This window comes from Trichechus manatus, unplaced genomic scaffold (genome assembly GCF_000243295.1).
Source record: "Trichechus manatus latirostris isolate Lorelei unplaced genomic scaffold, TriManLat1.0 scaffold00003, whole genome shotgun sequence".
Lineage (NCBI taxonomy): Eukaryota > Metazoa > Chordata > Mammalia > Sirenia > Trichechidae > Trichechus > Trichechus manatus.
The window spans coordinates 4,962,416-4,980,135 of record NW_004443939.1 but is presented as its reverse complement, the minus strand read 5'-3'; the positions used below and the strand labels follow the sequence as shown (position 1 = coordinate 4,980,135).

The following is a 17,720-nucleotide window of genomic DNA, read 5'->3' as shown; positions in this document are numbered from 1 at the left end:
CAACTCATAATGACCCCATGTGTCTGAGTAGAACTGTGCTCCGTAAAGTTTTCAATGGCTTATTTTGCAGAAAAAGATTTCCAGGCCATTCTTCCAAGGCACCCATGGGTAGACTCAAACCTCCAACCCTTCAGTTAGCAACAGAGAGCATTAACCATTTGCACCACTCAGGGACCCTTTATGCCTCAGTGGGATGGGGTAATTTGCCCAAAGTCAAACAAACAATAAACAGCAGTACCAGGATTTAAACACCAGTCCTTTATGGCAAGTATAGCGCTCTATCCACAACACCAACCTGAAACTGTCAACCAAATCCTTTGATACTTTCTTCAGTGACAATATAAACAAAAAACACAGCAACAATTAGTATTTATTGAGCTCTGCTTGAAAGTCACCCACACAATTTCATTTAATCTTTGCAACAACCCTGTGAGTTAGGCAGCGTGAGCCCCATTTTCCACTTAAGGAAACCGGGGTTGTCAGAGATAAAGCTGTTTAAATTCACACACCACATAAGCTGAGGAGCTGGGATTCAAGGCAAAGTGAGCGTGACTCCAAAGCCTACTTTATGAATGGTGACAGTCAGAACTTTGGTTTCATTTCACTTTTTAGGCAAAGATGACTACTCCAAAAAGATAAACAATTATTAGGGATCTGGGGAGGGTAGTCAGGCAGAGAGAAATCAGGACATGGACCATGGAAACCAAGAGAAAGGTAAACAATGGAGAGAAATTCAAGCTGCGCTGCTCACAGCCCCCACACAAACCTAACTTCTCCGTGTTTCAGGATGTTTCAAAGGGCAGAAAGAGCCTCCTTTCCAAGTCCCCAGCATGAACTGAGCTGATTTTTAGCCCCGATCTATGATCAAAAGACTGCCCTGTATGATAAATATTTATATGGCTCATTAAATAATAGTCTGTATAAATATTATTAGAAATGTGGCACAGGAAACCACAGACTTTGCGGCTGATTCTTCAACAAATGTGCAAGCTGCTAAAATGCAAGGCGAAAAAAGGAAAAAGGAACATGGAAGCAGGAGGCTGTTCTCTGCAAAAATATTCCAGCAATTCTAAGAAGGCGGTAAATGCTACAAACACATGCTGAAAACTGATCATTTGGGGCCTGTTATTTTTTTCCTCATTTCCCTTAAATAACCTAATAGCAATAATATTGTTTCCTATGACTACAACTCTTCCATGTGCATGAACTTACCTACAATCCTACTTCTAAAAGAGTCACTGCTCAGGATCAATTCAGAAACACAGGGACCTGGAAGGAATTCAATCTCCTCTTTCAACTTTGACCTTTGGACTCGGCTGGAAGTTCGTGTACACGAGTCCCATGCAATTTAGAAATTTATTCACTTATAGTGTGATAAGGGGTTTGGTAAGCTTGACAAGAAAAAGATAGGCAAAGAGTGAGCTTGTCCACTTCATTCTTCTTAACATAAAGAACTAAACACCACTTTAAACAAATTTCACATGCTTGAAGTTGGTGTGAAAGTTTGGGAAGGAAAGGGCTAATTTGGCAATAATAACTGGTTCTCTATTGGCTCTACCAGCAGTACACAAAGAGAAAGTACAGCTTGCTGACAGGTACTTTTCTTCTTAAAGTGAAAGGCCATCTCCAACAGCACCTCCCCCCACCCCCAGCTCTTTTTCAGTCTTTCAGCTCAAGGGGGAGACATTTTTCAAAGATTTTCAGGTTGCCAATGCTGACTTTATATGTTTAACTCAAAAGAAATCCACTTCCTGGGGGCCCCAAACTTTTGGAGTTTGTAGCAACTGCACAGAATCCCTGGGCAATGCAAATGGTTACTGCACTCAGCTGCTAACTGAAAGGTTTGAGGTTCAGGTCTACCCAGAGGCACCTCTGAGGAAAGCCCTAGTGATCTCTTTTTGAAAAATCAGCCACTGAAAACTCTACGGCTCATAGTTCACTCTGACATATGTGAGGTTGCCAGGAGTCAGAACAGGCTCAACAAAAACTGTGACTGGTTAACAACTGCACAAGACATCTTTCATCCAGAAGCACCTGTGGACTGGGGTGGACTGCACAAGGGAGTATAAGCATACTTCCAGTAGGCTGGAGACAACCAAGACATTTTGTGGCATCAGGGGGAAAGGATAGAAGCAGGCAAATCATTCCCTCAAAGCCACTGAGAAGCTGAGCCAGGGCTTTATCTCTGCAAGTCCTAGAGGGCTGTGACTATCCTTTATTCATCAGTGGTGCCCTGGTGCCTAACAAACGGCCTGGTATGTGACAGATCAAGAGTTAAGTTCAAAAGAATGAGGAGGAGACTGAGGGAAAGGGAAAAGAAGAAAGGGGAAGGATGATGAGGGAGGGGAGACAACTGAATTAGCAGTAGGTGGACTAATAAGAGTAAGACAATAAAAAGCTAAGAAACTCCTTGATTGATTAAAAAGAAAAAGGATAGGAGAGAAAGAGGGAAAAGGGAGGGAGAGGAAGAGGGATGGAGGGAAGGAGGGAGAAAAAGAGAAGGAAATAGAAAGACAGAGGGGAAGGGAGGAAGGAGGGAGGAGGGAAGAGAGAAAGAGAATGAGGAGGGGAGAAGGGCGGAGATAGGAGGAGTGAGAGGAAGAAAGGAGGAAGGGAGGCAGGGGGAAGGGAGGAAGGGAGGAGTGAAGGAAGGAAGGTCAAATTCCTTAGTCAACACATAATAACATCCACCAGGGTAACAAGGAATAGAATAGAAGTATAAATTCTCAGAGACTCAGATGTAAATCCAAGCACCAAACAAAAACAAACAAACAAACAAAAAAAAAAACCCTTTCTCTACTCTGAGGGTTACCCACTCAACCTGGCATATCCACTGTCATTCAACAGGAAAGACCTCAAGGCCCTGAGAGCACCCAGGAGTTCAAACATAGAACCCATGATATTTAGATACCTCAAGCCAGCTTTCAGGTGTAAAGAAACCCTAGACACTGTAGAACATGTGTCATGGATTGAACTATGTCTCTCAAAAAATGCATGTATCAATTTGGCTGGGCCATGATTCCCGGTATTGTGTGATTTTTCTATGTTGTAATCCTCCCTCCTGTAATGAGGGAGGATGGGCGGCAGTTGTGTTAGTGAGGCAAGACAATCTACAAGATTGGATTGTGTCTTGAGGCAATCTCCTGAGATATAAAAGAGAGAAGCAAGCAGAGAGACAGGGGGACCTCATACCACCAAGAAAGCAGTGCTGGGAGCAGAGTGCATCCTTTGAACCCGGGGTCCCTGGGTGGAGAAGCTCCTAGTTTGGGGGGAGACTGATGAGAAGACTGATAGAGAAAGCCTTCCCCTGGAGCTGACACCCTCAATTTAGACTTTTAGCCTACTTCACTGTGAAAAAATAAATTTCTCTTTGTTAAAGCCATTCACTTTGTGGTGTTTCTGTTATAACAGCACTAGATGACTAAGACAGAATTTGGTACCGAGAGAGTGGTGTGCTGCTCTAACAGATACCTAAAACGGGGAAGCGGTTTTGAAACTGTGAATAGAGGAGCGGCAGCGGCAGAGGATTGGCAGTGGCAGTGAAGCGGCAGTGGCAGAGAACCAGCAGCAGAACCAGGAGACCAGGACAAGACGGCTCTGGAGCTGACCATGGAGTAAGAGAGCTGAGTACCTGTGCACAAGAGGCTTCCTGGCGGAGTAGCGTGCCTCCGGGCACTTATCGGTGGAGCTACAGAGCTTTGGAACACTTGCCCCAGCAGGGCAGATGCCCGCGTGAGGCCTGAGGGCCAAGAGCCCACAGGAAGCAGACGCTGAAGTGACAAGGAACACAAGAAGCCAAGCTGCCTCAGTCTCAAAAGATATGGCCATAATCTCTGGGGTTTCAAAGGGTGGAGCCACGGCCTCTGGTGTTTCTAAGTGTGGAGTTGCCTCTCAGATGGGCTAGGAGAATGGGGACGCCTAAAGCCGAGGGAGCAGAATTGCTGTCCCAGTGGGCCTGGAAGGCGGAGCTGAAGCCCAGGGCCGAGGAGCCTCCACTCAGAATCTGGAGAGCATGGCCAATACCTAGAGTCTGGAGGGCAGGGCCATTGTGTAAACTGCCTCAGAGAACAGAGGATTACTTTCACAGCTTTGAGGGCTAATGTAATGAGTTCTGCTGACTTGCTTGGTGCCTGTTATCCCTTCTTTTCCTCTAGTTTCTCTCATTTGTAATGGAAATGTCTAGCTTGTGCCTGCTCTGCCATTACTTTTAGAAGCAGATAACTTGTATTCTAGATTTCACAGATGAAGAGCAATTTTTGGATTTTGGACTTGGAGTAAGACTTTTGCTATGATATGATGGGATAAATATGTTTTGCATGTCATAAGGATACGATTTTTGGGGGACCAAAGGGTAGAATGTCATGGATTGAATTATGTCCCCTAAAAAATGTGTGTATCAATTTTGCTGGGCCATGATTCCCAATATTATGCAATTTCCTACATGTTGTAAATCCTGCCTCTATGATGTTAATGAGGGAGGATGGGTGGCAGTTGTGTTAGTGAGGCAAGACTCAATCTACAAGACTGGATTGTGTCTTGAGGCAATCTCTTGAGATATAAAAGAGAGAAGCAAGCAGAGAGACAGGGGGACCTCATACCACCAAGAAAGCAGTGCTGGGAGCAGAGCACATCCTTTAGACTTGGGGTCCCTGCAAGGAGAAGCTCCTAGTCTGGGGAAAGACTGATGAGAAAGCCAACAGAGATAGAAAGCCTTCCCCTGGAGCTGACGCCCTGAATTTGGACTTTTAGCCTACTTTACTGTGAAGAAATACATTTCTCTTTGTTAAAGCCATTCACTTGTAGTATTTCTGTTACGGCAGCACTAGATGACTAAGACAATGGGGAAACACATCCTGGGTTTGTCTCAGAGCCCAGGGGCTCTCAAAAAAACTCCAACAAGGAGCGCACAAGTCATCCTACAAAGAGATGCAGGGCTGTGTCTTCAGAGCTGAGGGAGGACACGGGCTGGGCTTGTCCTTTCCACCTCTGTATATTCAATACATGCACATATACACAAAAAAATTGTAAGTTTGGTACATAGTAGGTGAATGAATGAACAGAGTCAGCCCATTTGGGAGGAATGAAGGCAAGTCTCTCAGATGACTGAGAAGTAAATCCTCAGATGGAGATTCATTTGGGTAATTAATTAATGTGTCAATTGATAATTAATGTGTCAGATGGCTAATTTTATGTGTCACCTTGTGTAGGCTATGGTGTCCAGTTGTTTGGTCAAACACTTGCCTAGATATTATTACAAAATATTTACATTCCATTAGCATTTAAATCACTTGGCCTTAAGTAAAGCAGATTACCCTCCATAATGCCGGTTGTCTCATTCAATCAGTTGAAGGCCTCAGAGCAAACTCAGTTTTCCAGAGAGGATTCTGCCTCCAGACTATAGATAGACACTCTGCCAGAATTCCTCTCACTCCTCCATCATCTAACTTACTGAGTTGGGACACAAGCCTGTCACCTGACCTATAGATTTTGGACTTGCCAGCCTTCACAATCACTTGAGCCAATTCCTCAAAATAAATCTCCCTCTCCTTCCCTCCATTCTCCCTCTGCCTCCCCATAAATACATATATATATATAGAGAGAGAAAACACCAAACCCATTGCCATCGAGTGGATTCCAATTCATTGTGACCCTACAGGACAGAGTAGAACTGTCCCATAGGGTTTCCAAGGTTGAGATCTTTACAGAAGCAGACTGCCACACCTTTCTCCCACAGAGCAGTTGGTGGGTTTGAACTGCTAACCTTTCGGTTAGCAGCTGAGTGCTTAACCACTTAACCCGCAGGGTTCCTTATACATACTATACATATAGACTGGGCAGCGTTCGTTCTGTTGTATACAGGGTCGCTATGAGTTGGAAATGACTTGATGGCACTTAACAGCAACATATATGTATGATTTGTTTTTTGTTTTTTGTTCTGCTGTTTCTATTTCTCTGAAAAACCAAACCAAACCCGTTGCCGTCGAGTCCATTCTGACTTATAGCGACCCTACAGGACAGAGTAGAACTGCCCCATAGGGTTTCCAAGAAGTGGCTGGTGGATTTGAACTGTCGTACTTTTGGTTAGCAGCCAAGCTCATAACCACTGCGCCACAAGGGCTCCTCTATTCTTCTAGAGAATCCGAAATCAGATTTGAATCTGGTTAGATTTAAAGCCACTACTCCGTTGCTCTCAAGTCGATTCCAACTCATAGCGACCCTATAGGACAGTGCAGAACTGCTTCATAGGGTTTCCAAGGAGTGGCTGGTGGATTCGAACTATCAACCTTTTGTTTAGCAGCTGTAGCTCTTAAGCGCTGCACCACCAGGGTCGCTACAAGTCAGAACTGACTCAAAGGCAACGGGTTAAAGCACTAATGACTCTGTTTCCAATAGTAAAGAGGACAGTGACAGTCCCTAGAGTGATTAGGCAATAGAGATAACACAAAATACCACTATCGGAAGCTCCTAATTAAATACGCACAAGAGACAAGGCTCTGAGTGGTCATGTATTTCCTACCTTGGAATATTTTTGTCTATCTGAAGAATATAATGACATTAGCTGGTTGCTCTTAATTTTGTTGGACAAGTGGGAAAAGAGAAGGATGGGCTCAGGACTTTAAATTCCCAGCTCAAGTGCCACATAAATGACCTATAAATTGTGCGTGTGCCAGAGCTGAGATTTCTGTAAACCAAACCCAGAGTCTCACCCTATAAGTGAATAAATTACCACACAAATTGAATTCCCAGCCTCCCGAAGTGTCTAATGTTAAAGTGACAGCAGTGATTGGGAACTAATGGGGTCTTGAAAATTGGGATGGGCACATATGGGCAGATACCGATGAAGTTGGAGACACTGAGTCCCTAAATTGTGCTGATTCTTCTTTGCCCGCAGAACTAGCCCTGTTTGAGCAGCCCTGTTTGTTAACTTCAAATTACTTCTAGTTTATGTACTTTAAGCAAAACCTAATAAACTATGTATAGCAATAAAATGGTGGCTGAAAGCAAAGGTATGGCAAGAAGACTGGCCATACTTCAAGGGGTCCAGTACCCTATTCCAATTCTACTTTCTCCGCAGAATGCAGAAAAATTAGTTGGTAATGCTGGCACAGTGGTGAAGAACTCAGCTGCTAGCCAAATGGTCAGCAGTTTGAATACACCAGCCACTCCTCGGAAACCCTATGGGCAGTTCTACTCTGTTCTATAGGGCTGCTATGAGTCAGAATTGATTCAACACCAATTTTTTTTTTTTTTAATATCAGTGCCAATTTACTTATTTCATGACCATTCTAACCACTAGATAAGAAACAATATTTTTCAGACTGGTAAGGATCTTCATGCATTGTACTGATTCCTTTTTTTTTTTTTTTCAGACAAAAATGAGGGGATTGGAGGAGAGGCATGGCATTATATCAGACTGTAGAAAGGATGGTTGTCTCTTTAATTTCAAGGTTAGATTCACAAGGCAGAGAAGTCAAAACTCACCAAACCCCATCCTGCCTCACGCTGTGGCAGCCACAGGATCAAAACAGGGCCAGTCCACTGACGGCAGCCCAAACCACCACCCTCAGAGAGCCCCATAGGCAGTGAACAGCAGTCACAAAGAAAATGCAAAATGAATGCACAGCATAGCTCCTAAAAAGGAAACATGGATGAAAAATCTGACTCATCAAATGGCATCCCACAACTCTGCCAACAAACATCCCCCTGAAGCAAGTTAAACCTCAGATCTCCCATATCCTCCTCCACAAAACTCTGTTTACCCCCTCACCTTTTCCATCCAACCCTTCTGTTCTAATATAGGACTCCTTACTTTTAATAATAGCTTCTTCTGTACCTTTACCAAGCCATTCCCTGGAATGGAGAAAGGGAGAAGGGAACCCACATTTATAACACCCATCAAGGCATATACTGTTTCTCCCATTTACAGATAAGGAAACTGAAATTCTGAAAGGATCAATAACCTGCTGATGGTCACAAAGCCAGTAGAGAGAGGACAAATTCAGGTTTGTCTAAGTCAGAGTTAGACTCTTGCAAATAGCTGCCATCAAGTCAATTCCAACTCATGGCAACCCCACATGTGTCAGAGAAGAACTGTGCTCCATCGGGTTTTTAATGGTTGATTTTTCAGAAGTAGATCGCCAGGAGACTTTTCTGAGGTGCCTCTGGGTGGACTTGAACCTCCAACCTTTTGGTTAGCAGCTGAGTGCATTATCATTTGTATCATCCAGAGACACCTAGATTCTTGCTGTTGTTGTTGTTGTATGCCATGGACTCGATTCCAACTCATATCGACCGTATCTGACACAGTAGAACTGCCCCCACAGGATTTTCTAGGCTGTAATTTTTAAGGGAGCAGACCGTCAGGTCTTTCTCCCATGGAGCTGCTAGATGAGTTCAAATGGTCAACCTTTCAGTTAACAGCCAAGTGCTTAACCGTTGCACCACCAGGGCTCTACATTCTTGCTACCATCCCTAAAATGACTAAGGTTTCCATGCTAACAAGTCACCTTCTTTCCAGGCATACTTCGGAATGAACTTTCAAGTCCATTTATCTGGAGAAATCTTTCAGACGTTTAATCATTAGAAATAGTTTCTCCATGCTCTGATTAATAAAGACCACCTTATATTACCATAAATCCTGATGTAGAAAATATCAGATATTAACTGAACATGTTCTACTCCTTACTTCCTTGTACCTATAGACAGTACCTATATGAAGAACGCGGCATCAGGATTGGAGAAAGACTCATTAACAACCTGCAATATGCAGATAACAAAATCTTGCTTGATGAAAATGAAGAGGAGTTGAGGCACTTACTGATGAAGATCAAAGGCCACAGCCTGCAGTATGGATTACACATCAACATAAAGAAAACAAACATCCTCAGGACTGGACCAATAAGCAACATCATGATAAATGAAGAAGAGACTGAAATTGTCAAGGATTTCATTTTACTTGGATCCACAAGCAACGCCCATGGAAGTAGCAGTCAAGAAATGAAACAACATATTGCACTGGGAAAATCTGGTGCAAAAGGCCTCTTTAAAGTGCTAAAAAGCAAAGATGTCACTTTGAGGACTAAGGTGCGCCTGACCCAAGCCATAGTATTTTCTATCGCCTCAGGCATGTGAAAGCTGGATGATAAGGAAGACCAAAGAAGAACTGATTCCTTTGAATTATGGTGTTGGCAAAGAATACTGAATATACCATGGACTGCCAGAAAAGCAAACAAATCAGCCAGAATGCTCCTTAGAAGCGAGGCTGGTGACACTTCACCTCACATACTTTGGACATGTTACCAGGAAGGACCAGTCCCTTATGCCTGGTAAAGTAGAGAGGCTCTGTGAAAAAGAGGAAGACCCTCAATGAGATGAACTGACGGCAGTGGTTGCAACAATGGGTTCAAATACAGCAATGATTGCGAGGATGGTGCAGAAACGGGCAGTGTTTCCTTCTGTTGTACACAGGGTTGCTATGAGTCAGAATCAATTTGAGGGCACCTAACGACAACAACATAGTGCAATCCAGTAATATGGGAAATAAATGGGTTATGGGGTAGAAGAAATTTTTAATGTAAAAATTTTAAAATAAAAAGACTCTAAGGACTCTCCGCCCCTGGCAAGCTCTATGGAGCACTATCAGCAAGCCTCTCTTCTGGGTAGTTAAGATCCCCAAGCTTGTGGTTGAAGCACCACCTTCCTCCTCCTGGGGCAGGCTCCACTTTGACCAAGAGCCCTACTCCCATAGGAATGCATATGGAGGGGAGAAGGAAGATGGAGAGGGAGCCCACCCGGACAAACGGACCAACAAAGTCAGTCTATCTTTTACAAACTCAATTGATACTAATTTCACTAAAAACAAAAATTTGGATTTTATGCTCTCCCATTCTCATTCCAGGGCTCCAGAAGCAGAAAAAATGCTAGAACAGGCACAAAGGACTTGGGGTGGGGGGGGGTGCTGACTCTAAACACAGAGTTATTGTATTTTAATCCCTGATATGCCAATTACTAAGCTAAACCCATAACAGAGAAAATTACATGAAAACTTGGTGATTTATTCTTACATGGACTCCTCTTTTAGAAACGTGAATTCCTGACCTTTCTTTGAGGTCTCAATAATTTAAATATATATGTAGTTTTTCCCCTTCTCTTTCTTCTCTGAAAGTCTGCTGTTGATTTGATGACATAATTAACTACAAAATGATTTTCCATACGCCTAACCAGACCTTCAATGCAATGCCATTATCATTAGCACACTGGCCGAAACCCACAGCTTTTCCCAGAAAGTAACTCAAATTAAAACAACAGAAGAACCTACCAACCTTAATGAGTGCTGTCAGATGCCCGTAAATTAGGGAGGGGCTCAGGGCAGTGTTAGCTAAAGCAATAAAATCCATTCTCCACATGATCTTGCAAAACCCTTTCCTCAGAGACAACAGCAAGCCAGAGGCTGCCTGAGGTCTTTGGCCTATTCTAGCACTTACTTGTTTTGAAGCATGGCCCAGTGGCTTCAACGTCTAAGGTAAAAGGCCTAAAAAATGAGCTCTCTGAAGATTAAACATTATAGTTAGGGAACTGAACAGTCTGCCTTTCCACAAACATAACCAAAAAAACTAAACCAGTAGCCATACAGTCGATTCTGACTCAGGGTGACCCCATATGTTGCAAAGTACAACTGAGCCCCAAACGATTTTCATGTGGTCTTGGTGGCACAATGGTTAAGAGCTTGGCTGCTAACCAAAAGCTCAGCAGTTCAAATCCACCAGCTGCTCCTTGGAAACCCTATGGAGCAGTTCTACTCTGAGTCAGAATCAACTCAACAACAATGGGTTTGGTTTAGTTTTTTGGTTGACCTTTTGGAAACAGATTGCCAGGCCTTTCTTCCAAGGTGCTTCTGGGTACGTTCGAATTACCAACTTTTCAGTTAGTAGCCAGACAAGCACTTAACTGTTTGTACCACCTACAGGCCTCAAAGACATAACTCTGTCTTAAATTGTTGAGGGTTAAAGCACAAGCTTAAACACCACTAACGCATCTTTTGCCCATAATGAAGTCCAAGCTTATTTGACCCACAAAGCCCTCTAGCTCCTGCTTGTCTCTCTAACCTTAGTCCCCCCAAATGAACCCCTTACAGTCCAATCCTACAAAACTACTAACAACCCCTCAAACAGGTGCCTTTGTTCATACTTTTTCCTTTCCTATATGAACTTGCAGTTCACAAAAAAGAAATGAATACATATGAAAAGAATATACATGTATCCTCAGACTCACAAATAATCTAGGAAATACAAAGAAAACAATACTGAGATATAATTTTCCACAAAACCAACTGGCAAAACTGAAAATTTTAATAACACCTATGTTGGCAAGTATGTGAGTAAACAGGCAATTTTATGCACTGTTGGTAGTTCTAATCCCCGACTTAGGATGTATTCGAGTTACGACGAACCACTCTTATGACCATTCTTTTTTTTTTTTTTTTTGGTACATCTTATCATTAGTAATATGTACCACATACAATGATCAGCACATAATTTGCAGATGTTATCATTCTCAGATGTTCACTTGCAGATGTTCAATTTTATGATTTACTGTTTAAAACACTGCCATATAGATTTAGTTTTCTAAACTACATCAGGGGCTTCAGTTGCTTGACAACATGGACCCAAACACTGGTCACTTTGCTAAAGTCGATAGGGAGGTGCAGGAAGCAATAAGATGTTACCACAAAATGAATAAAGAAAAAAAGAAAAGGACCACACAGACAGCTCTCACTAATTTTCTGACTAGAAAAGCCTCCCCCACTCCCAGGAATAATCCAGATGATACAGAACCTTCTACAAGTGGAGGTATTACCCCAACTGACAAAATGCCAACATTATCCAACTCTTCTTCATCATCAAAGTAAATTTTTATGATTTGTGTATTTTTTATGAATGTATGTATTTATATATTTAAATATATCTGCAAGTTTATATGTAATGATTTCAACTCCCAAAGACAAATAAAGATTGGATTTATAAAGATGTTGTTGTTGTTCGGTGCTGTCGAGTCAGTTCTGACTCATAAAGACCCCATGCACAATAGAATGAAACACTTCCCAGTCCTGCATCACCCTCATAATCATTGTGATGCTTGAGCAACTTGTTGCAGCCACTGTGTCAATTCATCTCGTTGAGGGTCTTCCTCTTTTTCGCTGACCCTCTACCAAGCACGATGTCCTTCTCCAGGGAGTGGTCCTTCCTGATAACATGTCCAAAGTACCTGAGACGAAGGCTCACCATCCTTACTTCTAAGCAGCATTCCAGCTGTACTTCTTCCAAGACAAACTTGTTCTTCTTCTGGCAGTCCATGGTATATTCAATATTCCTTGCCAAAACCATAATTCAAATGCATCAATTCTTCTTCGGTCTTCCTTATTCACTGTCCAGCTTTCAAATGCATATGAGGTGATTGAAAATACCATGATGTCTTAGGCTGGGTTCTCTAGAGAAGCAAAACCAGTAAAGCGTACAAACATGTATCGAGAGAGATCTATATCAAAGAAATAGCTCATGTAATTGTAGAGGCTGGAGCGTCCCTAGTTCGTGGATCAAGAGGCTTCTCCCAATTCATGTAGCTGCAGGGGCTGGCAAACCCAAGATCAGCAGGTCGGAAAGCAGGGCTCTTACTTACAGGCTGTGAATATCGACGAAACCCAAGATCGGCAGGCAAGACTGCGAGGCTTCTGATTCACATAGCTGCAGGGGCTGGCAAACCCGAGATCAGCAAGTTGGACAGCAGGGCTCTGCTCACAGGCTGTGAAGATTGACGAATCCCAAGATTGGCAGATAAGCTGATAGCTCAAGTCCCAACAACTGGAGGTCAGACAAACAGGAGGCAGCCGCAGGATCCAAGAGCGAGCAAAAAGCTGGAACATCTGCTTATATTCAGATGCAGACCACACCCCCAAGGAAAATCCCTTTCAACTGGTTGGCTACTCACAGAAGATTCAATTATGGGAGTGATCACATATAAACACTGAGAATCACGGCCCAGCCAAGTTGACGTACAATCTTAACCACCACACATGGCTTGGGTCAGGTGCACCTTAGTCATCAAAGTGACATATTTGCTTTTTAACACTTTAATAGAGGAGCCTTAAACAAATATTGCAAAATGAAAGAAGCCTGTGTGAAAAATCTTCATACTGTATGATTCCGACTATGTGACGTTTTGGAAAAGGCAAAACAATAAAGACAATAAAAAGATCAGTGGCTGCCCATCAGGGATTCAGAGGGAGAAGGGAGGGATGAATAGGTGGAGCACAGGGCATTTTTAGGGGCAGTGAAACTGTTATGTATGATACTGTACCTGTTGTCACCAAGTTGATTCCAACTCAGTGACCCCATAGGACAAAGCAGAACTGCCCTATAAGATTTCCAGGGAACTGCTGGTGGATTCAAACTGCTCACCTTTTGGTTAGTAACTGAGCTCTTAATCACTGAGGCACCATGGCTGCAGTATGATACTGTAATGCGGGACATATGACATTACGCATTTGTCAAAACCCATAGGACCGTACAACACACAGAGTGAACTCTAATGTAAACTATGGAATTTGTTGTTCTTAGGTGCTGTCAAATAGGTTCTGATTCATAACAATCTTCTGTACAAAAGAACAGAACAAAACTGCCCGGGAAACTGCCCTGTCCTGCGCCATCCTCACATGGACTTCAGTTAATTATGTATTGATATTGGTTCATCAAATGTAAAAAATGTATCACACTAATGTAAGATGTTAATAATAGGAGAAATTGTGTGTAGCAGGGAGAGGGGGTATATGGGAGCTCTCTGTATTTGCTGCACAAAGGATAAAGCACCAACAGTCATCACTGAGTCGGAATGGACTCCAAGGCAGTGAGTTTGGTTTTTGGTGGTTCTCAGTGGGGTTTCCAGAAGAGCAACATCAACATCACCTGGTGACTTGTTAGATATGCAAATTTTCAGGCTCTAGCCCAGAACTACCAAATCAAAAACTGGGGGTGGGGCCCCACAGCCAGGGCTTTAAATGTCCTCCATGTGATTCTGATGGATGCTAAAGTTTGAAAAGCATTGTATTGTATTAAGACCTACCATACAAGATTTCAATACACAAAAACCTGCTTACTGCAGTTACATGTAGGGAATGGAATATAGCGGGGGCTTGTAGGGTGATTTTATGCCATTTGAACTTCACTACAAGTAGCTATTGATGTAATAAGAAGAAAGGTCTTCCTTGCATTGAGTAGAACTCTGCTTTGTATGCCTTCCTAATTTTGGTCCCAATTTTTATCCCTCAGGATCATCCAAACAGCCTACTCCTTCTTTGGGCTATCCCTTCAAATGTTTTAAGATGGCTGTCATGGCCCCCTATTGATTCTTCTTTCTTCCATGCTAAATATTTCCAGTTACTGTAACTATTCTTCTGTGCCATGGCTTTTTCAAAAATGAAAAGGAAAAGGGGTAAGGGGCATTTAGTATATTTAATTAGAATGATCTTCAGATCACTGTGTAACTTCTTAGAGGCGCTCTGGATAGAGCATATGAAGAGATAAATCAATGGCCCATTCAGCCCAACAGTATGTGCCCCGGGATGAGTGAACAAATGAGTGAATGGAAGAAACGCTTTGAATGACCTCCTCTTATACCACCCAGGTTGATTCTATGTCCCTCCCTTATAAAAGGGGTGGGAAGGGGAGAGGTTAAGTGATCTCTGTAGTACATTCTGGCAAAAATTATTTCAAATCCCCTTAGGGGGTCCTATTCTGGCTGAGAGTTTAAGAGCAAGACTCATTACCTCAAATTGTTTTAAAAACCAGCTGGTAATTGACTATGACTGGAACTAAGAGAAAGGTTAGGGGAAGGGAACCAGAGTCCAGGAAAAGACAAGGCCCACAGCAAAAATTAACACAAGCTGGAACATGGCCCAGTCTCCTCCCAGTAAACTTCTTAATTCATCCAGAAAGACACAACTCTCCACCCTCTGTGTTGTTTGCTCCTTGCAACACACACGTTTTGACTTCCAAATCCAGCCAGAGAGGCTCCCAATCTGCCCCCCTCAAACCCAATCTCCAGGCTTATTTCACCCCCTCTCTAGTGTTTCCCCAGGGATCCTTAAGGACTGTCCTCTCAGCCTCCCCCTAGGAGGTCCTCCTCGGCTGCTCTGGACCCTGCTAAGAGCCAGGCAGTGGCCATCAGGTCAAGGGCCAAGCGTGAAGGCTGCATTAACAGGAGGCTCCCAGAAGACGAGGAGGCAGTCAGCAGGCTAGAAGACCTAGCTAGCAACTTAAAAAATTAAAAAATCATTATTATACACTTGTTGGATCACTGGAAAGAGGGGAAAAGCAAGCAAAACTCTACCATTTAACAGCCACAAATTAACAGAACTGCCTTCTTTCTTCCTGACATGCTATTCAAAAGCATAATCACTCCCTGCCTCCAGATGTCAAATTTTAAAAAATTAACGTAAAGATGAAAAGTCTTACATATCTTGGTCATGACTGACCCTTTAATTTGGGAACAAAATTAGTGTTAAGGAATAAGTAAGGCTTTAGTGGAAAACAGCCAATATTACGAAAAGTTACTACTTTTCCATCTTGTCAACCCGTAAGAGAAATTAATAAAAACAGAAAGATACCCCTAGGCCTTTCATACCAGGTCAATTGTAATGAAACAGCATGATAGCATCTAAACTAAACTGCACCTCAAATACTATCACAAGTGGCTGGAAACAGCACTGGCCTTAAAATACCTTAAGTAGCCATATTTGAATTAAAAGGTTCCGAAAATATGCCATGGAAAAGTACTGTCCTAAAACATGCGGTTTGGGGAAGGAGAGAGGAACAGAACATAGTTAACTCGGAGAGGACCCCAGGTCCCAGACATCTCATTGGCAACCTTAGGAATGCAGTAAAGGCCAACCCTTTCCTAAAGTTGCCCAGAAGCCTCACCCAGGACAAAGGGGACTCAATAATGCCTGGGTAGCCAAAGGCCCGGCTGGTGTGAGGCTAGTGTAAGCGGGAAGAGGAAGAGGAGGAGGCAGCAGCAAGGGGGAGGAAGGCGCTGGCCCGGTGCGCTATCAGGTGGGAGAACCTTCTTCCTGGACGTGCGCGCTGAGAGTATGCACGCCTGCAAAACCCCTAATGCACATGTGGGACTGAGAGGAGGGTCACTTACTTGTCCAATCTGATATTACATTTTAGCTAGCTGGGCTCTGCAGAGAACTGCGCGAAACCCCACCACGCCTCAACAGGGCGGTCCCGGCTGGCTGCGGCAGCCCCACCCCTCGCCCAGGCGCGCCGGCTATGGCCGGCCCCTGTAAAACGCGCCCCGATTGGCCCTTTGAACCGGGCCTGGGATTGGCTAGCGCTCGCCATCCCGCCTCCTCCGAGACCGCTGGGCTCTTGCTCGCAGTTAAGGCTAGGTCTGAGGGTTGTGCAAAAGGCCCCTCCCTCCGCCTTGGCTTTTAAAGGGACCGAATAGGCCTCTCTTGGTTTGAGCTGGGAGTTTTCTGCTCTCTGGGCTCATTTCACACAACTTAACAGGCAAACTCTTTACAGCCCCTAATGGATGTGTGTGTCAAATGTGTATCCTATAATTCTACTTCTCGACCATTTATTGAGCATGAGGACTGTTACATTCTGGTGTAAAAAATAATAATGTTCATTGAATGCTTACTTTGTGCCAGGTCTTATTCTTTCATACTTCACAAGAATTTACACATCTAATTCTGGGGCCGACTCGTGAAGTAGGCATGACATCATGTAAACAAATCCCTGCCTTTGAGGAATCTACAATCTGGTGGGTAATGGGCACATCTATCTCCTTTAAGCCTCACAATCCTTACCTTTCCAGTAGACTGAATACTGTTTATCCCTACTTTACAGATGTGGGGAGTCAGAAAAGGGCATGTAGCTGGGTTGTAACCGGAGGGAGAATCCCAACCTAGTAGTCAATCAGAACTATTTCCATTAAAAATCATACAGAGAAAGGTAGGTTCCTAGACTGATGGAACCCTAGATTTGAAAGATAGTTTAGCAGCCATTGAATCAAAACCCTTTGTTTTCCTAGAAAAAGAAACTGAGGCCATGCAAAGCAAAGCGACTTTCTAAGGACACACCAGTTATGAGAAGTAAGCCCTGGTAATAACGTAGATTTTCTTGAACTGGCTTTATGTGCTAGGCACATGATATTGATTGTCTGCTATTCCTCACAACAACCCCCACAATAAATAGGTGTTCTTATCGTTGTTTTACAGATGAGAACACTTAGGCTCAGCGAGGCCGAAGCCCCACTAATAGCCCCACAGGCTTTGTGCTGCCTCTCTGCAAGGGATCCTGGTTAAGGGTCATTTTCTTTCATGTACATCATGATGGTTCCCCTTTCACTTACAACAAAATACCCAAAGACCTAGCAGTGGACTCCTTGGGAGGATATGAGGTACTCAAACCAAAAACCAAACTCATTGCCGTTGAGTCAATTCTCACTCATAGCCACTCTATAGGATGGAGTTGAACTGCCCTGTAGGGTTTCCCAGGAGCGGCTGGTGGATTCGAACTGCAACTCTTTGGTTAGCAGCCAAGCTCTTAAGCACTGCGCCACCAGGGCTCCTGGTTATTTACCACCAGTACGAATTGCAGTGTAACACAGGAACAACATTAAGAACTGCTCATCTTCCGTTTCCAGGGTATTCAAAAGAG

At 43.5% G+C, this 17,720-nt stretch overlaps 1 protein-coding gene across 1 annotated transcript in view; it reads right to left on the bottom strand.

The window, feature by feature from the left end:
* Positions 1–16,307, bottom strand: part of FGGY (FGGY carbohydrate kinase domain containing) — a 557,022-nt gene extending 540,715 nt beyond the window's left edge. Inside the window, exon 1 of the mRNA XM_004368991.2 lies at positions 16,198–16,307. The gene's annotated coding sequence lies outside the window, so the exon portion shown is untranslated. The remainder of the gene's footprint in view (positions 1–16,197) is intronic.
* Between the last annotated feature and the right edge of the window lie 1,413 nt (positions 16,308–17,720).